The sequence below is a fragment of the Stegodyphus dumicola genome, chromosome 11 (assembly GCF_044657685.1).
Source record: "Stegodyphus dumicola isolate Sdum_Otavi_A_Nest chromosome 11, ASM4465768v1".
Lineage (NCBI taxonomy): Eukaryota > Metazoa > Arthropoda > Arachnida > Araneae > Eresidae > Stegodyphus > Stegodyphus dumicola.
This window is the reverse complement of record NC_140778.1, coordinates 158685309-158691495: the sequence shown is the minus strand read 5'-3', so window position 1 is coordinate 158691495 and position 6187 is coordinate 158685309.

The window sequence follows — 6187 nt, the reverse complement described above, 5'->3', positions numbered from 1 at the left end:
ATAGCAAACCTTGTATGAGTAAATAGTAGTTTATGAACTTATAATGTTATTGCTGGCCTGGTTATATTTTTAATTCTTTTCATCACTTGTATATAATATCTACTCGTTTTTACTATTTATATTGATATTTCCTTTTCTAATTGCGGGTCGGTATATGTAAAACGAACGAAGAAAAGTGCTTGTTTGCATGCCAGTTTTGGTGACCGACTAGCAGTTGGATAGCGACGTGCTAGATTCAGCATTATCACAACCGTCCACTTAGAGATCGATTGTTAACTTTGATATTATACCCGCACTAGTAATGCTACGGACCCCTAGGCAGTGTCATTTGCCAATTTCACTCTATCGATAGGAAAAATCAAAGACTATCTAGTTTTCCATCTTAGCTATTATTTTCCCGTCTCAACTTTGTATATTAATTAGTCAAAAATTTTAAGAAAATTCTCACTTATTTGTAAAATTTAGAGCTTTTATATTATCGAAACATTTTAAATGTAATTTATATATAATAAAACCAAATAAATATATTACATTATTAACAATAACAAAGCTTTTTTAAAGTATAATAAATATATTCCTCCTCATTTCAACTAGATTCAATTGCAAGTTTTGCAATCAGAGACGTCTTACTGACTACGTCCCTTTCTTCAGATGCTTCAAAAACGTTAGCATTGAAAGAACTAAACACTGACACATATTAACTAAATTTTTTCCATTACTTCGACTAACACTGTTGATTGCATTTTGGCAAAATGTAAATCTGTATGCACTGTTTTTCTCAAAAAATGGGCATGACTTCAAACTTTAACAACACCTAAACTCCGCCTACTAGGAAGGGCATTGCATCGCCTGTACAATGATTTAAACTTTTACTGAAATCCGATGGTACTTATTTGGTAAATTATAACATAACATTTCTTTACAAAGTATTTCATAACATTTCTCTGTCTTAATTGCTTTGTAAGTATCGTTATATACGGCTTGTCGAAAAACGCAGCGTAATATTTTGAGAAAATTACATACGCAGTTCAAAATTTAAAAAACAGAAAAACAGAAAAAGCTGATTAAAATTGCAAATGTAACGACTTCAATAAACGAGACTACTTTTATTTTAATGTAACCTACTTTTACAGTATTTTAATGTAACTACTTTAATGTAACTACTTACGAGACTACTCTTTTATTTTTACTTTATTATATATATATATATATATATAAATCATTTAATTTGCATACCTAAGACTCAGTTTATTAGTTAATATCATTAAATTTAATTTGTTGAGAAAATTAAATATGTACTAATATAAGATGCAGAAAAAAGGGGAAAATAATATTTAACTTAAAAATATAAACAAATTATGAGCGGTTTTCCACTGTATTCTTCCCCCATTGCAAATTTCTCTTTCTTTCTTTCTTTCTTTCTTTTCTTTTTTTTTTTTTAATTTCATTTTCCCCCACCACCCCAGTTACTTTTTCGACTTCAAATTTCAACTACGACCTTCATATATATTATTAATAATATCTTTGTTCATATATATATTTTTCTCTGAAAAATGCTTAGATTCCTAGATGAAAGCAATTCTATATACGTATACATATCGTCTGCAGGAAAATAAAAATTCGACCTGTAATTTTTATTTGCTGCAAGAAATTTTGAACTTTTATCCTTTTAAAAACTTTTAAAATCCCTAGTTTTGGATAAAACTGTTTTGCCTGGAAATCCAACTACGTTTAATATCCAATTTATTAACGCAAATTTATTAACTGCTTGCTTAGAACGGGGATCTCCCGATTCACAACATACCAAAACAAAACAGATATCACCAATCAAAAGCAATTTAAATCAAGATAAAAAATCATAATAAACAGGTGGCGCTTTTAATCACGTTCATAATGCAACATTCTCCAACCTTTTCATAAATGATATTATATCGAAGTATATTTTAAAATTACAAAATCGAAGTTAATGTTCTCTGTTCATTTTCTGGCTTACAAAAGATTGATTTACAAACTCCATTTTCAATGGGAGTGATTTAGTAGAGTAATCGTAACCAGATCATCATACATAAAAGTTGGTGTATGTGCCATGGGATCAAGGCATATATTATCTGTCTACAACCAAGGCCAACTTCTACAGTTGCAGTTGGCCTTGCTACAACAGATCCCGCCGCAGTGCCTGGCGGTTGGCGGTCGCTATAGCAACAGGGCTTCAAATAGGACCGAACCAAGAGTTGCTTTATTGTTATTTTGTTTTGGCGTTTGTTGGCTGAGGGAAAAATGGTTTATCTTCTGAGTTTCATTCCACTTGGATTCTTCTTTTCTTTAAAGCCTTATTTTCAGTGAATCCAGTGTTACCACTACTCAACGGGTGTTCTGAGCAAAAATCATATATCCACAAAGGGGGATCGTGAAACTCGGATTTACCGCTTGGCTGAGAAAGCTTAATCACATTTTGCAAATTTTGGAAGAAGTTCCATTGCTTGGAATGTATTAATTTAATAGTTGAAGTATTCTGCGTGTTTTTAATTTTCTGAGATATTGTAAAGACGTTATATAATAAGTTGAAGACTTTTGTATTTTGAAAATTGAAAGGATGTCTATAATACCTTCTGTAGGAGGTAGATTAGATTTTAAATTTTCATTGTAAGTTTGTTTATTAGCTGAGATCTCTTTCGTAGATTGTTGCTTGATAAGTGCAGGAAATTCTTCAATTTTAGAAAGGGCTGGCTTGGGAGTAGATTTTTCTGATTTATTAAAGCTCAACCGATACATCTTTCAACCTCTATAGGGGATGACGTATTTCTCGAAACAAAATAAACATTTATTTTTCACTTTAGGTTTTAGTTGATTAACATGTATTGGATGGATCTGTAATTATTTAACCTTACTTTGCGAGTGATCAAATTCCTGGCAATTAAAACATTGCATCGGTCTTTTACGTTAGGGGTACTTTTCTATTAATACGTTGAAACTGGAAATCTTATTAACTTTGTGTATTGCTTCACCTGCTTGATTTCTTTCGAAGCTCAAGGAAAAAGATTAAAAGTCAAGTCATTTTGTCTTCTTATTTCTTTGTGAGCTGTTTTACCTTGATAATGGGAAATTTGTAATTTTCTAAATCCCGAAAAAAAAAAAAAAAAAAAAAAAAAAAAAAAAAAAAAAAAGCTTGTTCTTTGATTGAGTTGGGAATAACTTTAACAGTAGAATAAAAATTTAGCTGATATGTGTGGAAATTTAGACCTACTTTTTGAAAATTCTCAGTAGTAGATTCAAAGTCCTGAAGTGTAGAGGTTCTGAAGTACATTTTCCTAGCCGTCATATCAGCTACATACTCAGCTTTGCATGTGTTGCAAACAATATTTTAAATCGGCATCCAAGCTTCTAAGTCAGTAATAACTAAAGGCGAAATCTTTTCTAAGTTTTCTGTGTATTCGTTAACGTCCATTTTCCCATTCTCTGCATTAGTTTCTTTAAGGTTTTCACATCGGTTATTTTATTTATTTATTTATTTATTTATTTTTGGAATTTCTGGGGGTGTACAGGTCCGTGGTTTCTTACAAGTCTTAGTTGGGGAAATCCATTGTGTTTGAGTATTAGTTTCCGGTAATTCAGCGAGCGAATCGAAATCCTATATTTGCCTTTCTAATTCCAACTTTGTTAAGGTAAGCTACCGTGATTATTAAGGTCTGTTTTGAAGAGATTGGAGAGATTTTCTGTAGCTGTTTTAAGTTGCTTCTTTAATTCTGTTTCGTTCTGCGCTTCTTGTGTAGTTACTTCGGTCAGTTCTGAGAAAACATTTTAATGTTTTTCTATAATTGTATCGAAATCTAAGATGAAGGGCTTGAATTTTTTTGTGCTCTTTTTCTTTTGCGAAATAGCGTTTATCATCTTTTGAATTACAGGGCCGGAAGCGGTTTGCTGCTTGATTTGCTTGATTACCGGTGTTGCTGCTTGATTACAAAGAGCTGATTTATCAAAATCTGAGTAGGATTGGTCAGAGTTCGTAGAAATTATCGATTCATTGTCACTATCGTTGAAGTCACTGTTAATAATATGTCAAATAATTAGGAATAAGATTCACAAAAAGCGGACTGTACGTGGTTCTTTATTCACAATAACACTTTAAAGTAGATGAAATGCCGGCCACACGACGGCACAGCGCATTTTCGTGCTCATTTAACTCAAAAGCACAGTAGCAATGATAAAAAAGAATAGAACACATAAGTACACACTTGGCAGTTTGATTGCCATTACAATAAATGAATCATGAGGTGGTAGCGACATCTATTGTGACTATCAAGACATACTAGAACTTTGTTTGGGAAGAAAAAATACTAAATACCAAAGTAATTACCCCTTTCGGGTGGTGTATTACTGCTCATTCGAGGAGAAAGAGCAAAAATTGATATTTACCAAATTCAAGTTGAATAGCCTGCAAAAAATTCATGCGTTCCGAAGCGGAGCTAGATATGGAAAGCTATGAAGCCTTATATCATTCCTTTTAGCTATTTTTATTCGCGTTATTATATCTTTTGAACTAGTATTTGTTCAAATTTGCTGTTCCAAAAAGCTTGACTTTGTAGTGCTTTGAAAAGCACCAACTTTTTAAGAAAGGTAAAACTTTAAAGTCTCAGGCACGTCAAATCGTGTGCAATGTCGCAGAACTTTGCGCTTCTGAAGATTCAGCGAACTCTTTAATAGTTCCTCTCCCTCAAGTTTTGAAGAGGGCACTGCAATCTACTGGATAATCGGAGTTTTGAAGAGAACAATTAAAAAAATTAAGCGCGAAGTATCGACACTGGGGGGGGGAAATAACCTTCTAAGTACACCTGGAAAGAAACGTAAAAGTTCCGTTGATCGAAAGTGCTCAATTGACAATTTTGACAAATATGTTATACAGCAGATCAAAGCCAAGACAAGGTTGAGGCAAGTGCGGCACTTGCCTCAGGTGAATCAGTAGAAGGAGCTCCAAATTGGCTATACAAATTCGAAAATTACTTTAATTATGTTTTTTAATTTGTTTGGTTTTTGTCAGTTATTATTAGGAGAAATAAGCTTCGGCAAATTTAAATAAATAAAACAACAGAAGGAACTGCAAGAAAACCTAGAAATTAACGCAATGTGCATTTCAAAGTTATTTCTTATTTATCAAGAAAGAATTTTTTAACATTTTCATTTGAAAATTATAAATAATTGGCTATATTATTTTTCTGAATTTATAAAGCTACGATTAAAAAATACTTATAAAGCTACGATTAGATAAAAGAATTACGGTATAATTATGCTATAAGAATTATGATATTTTGATTTAATACAGTTAATTTTGTTTAATACAAACATAGCTATTTTAATATATATCGATAGAGGCGCGCATTTACCTTTTTGCCTCAGGTGAAAAAATATCTTAGCATGGCTCTGCAGAAGAGAATACAAGAGTTTTAATCAAAGATAAGAAAGTGTCATCCGTGCGGAAATTACTACCTGCGTTAAGGCAAAAAATAGACTTCCCATGGCAATTTTTATCGAAAGACCTGATATTGTATTTTGGAGGAATAATTATTTGTGAGAAATGAGGAATCTCAGGAAAGTGAACGCCACATAGTTTATATCGACGAAATGCGGATCAATAACAATTTAACAATATGTGGATCAATAACAATTTAAGAATATGTGGATCAATAACAATTTAACAATATGTGGATCAATAACAATTTAACAATATGTGGATCAATAACAACATTTGTTAGCATGATACGGTTTTGGGCGCACAGATAAATATCAGTTCAAAAAATAGACTTATTGTTGCCCTCTTCCGTAGGATTTATTTCAGGTGCTCAACTTGTATATAAAGCATCAGCTCAAAGCGGGGATTACCATGGGCAAATGGTATGGAAATTTTGAAAAATGGGTGTTGGAAAAGCTTCTTCCAAATTTACGACTCAAAGTGTGGTATGCATGGAAGATCCGACACCCACGAAATATGCTACAAAGCAAACAATGGTAAATTGGCTGATGAAGAAGACGATATGCTGCGATCCCAAAATGCGAAAACCGGAACTGTTTAACTTAACAGAATGCAATCGTCCTAAAAAAGTAATCTATGAAATTGACAACATAAAAGAAAATTGGCATAATGTTGTGCGTCTCTCTCCTTACCACTGTCATCTAAACGCAATTGAATATGTTT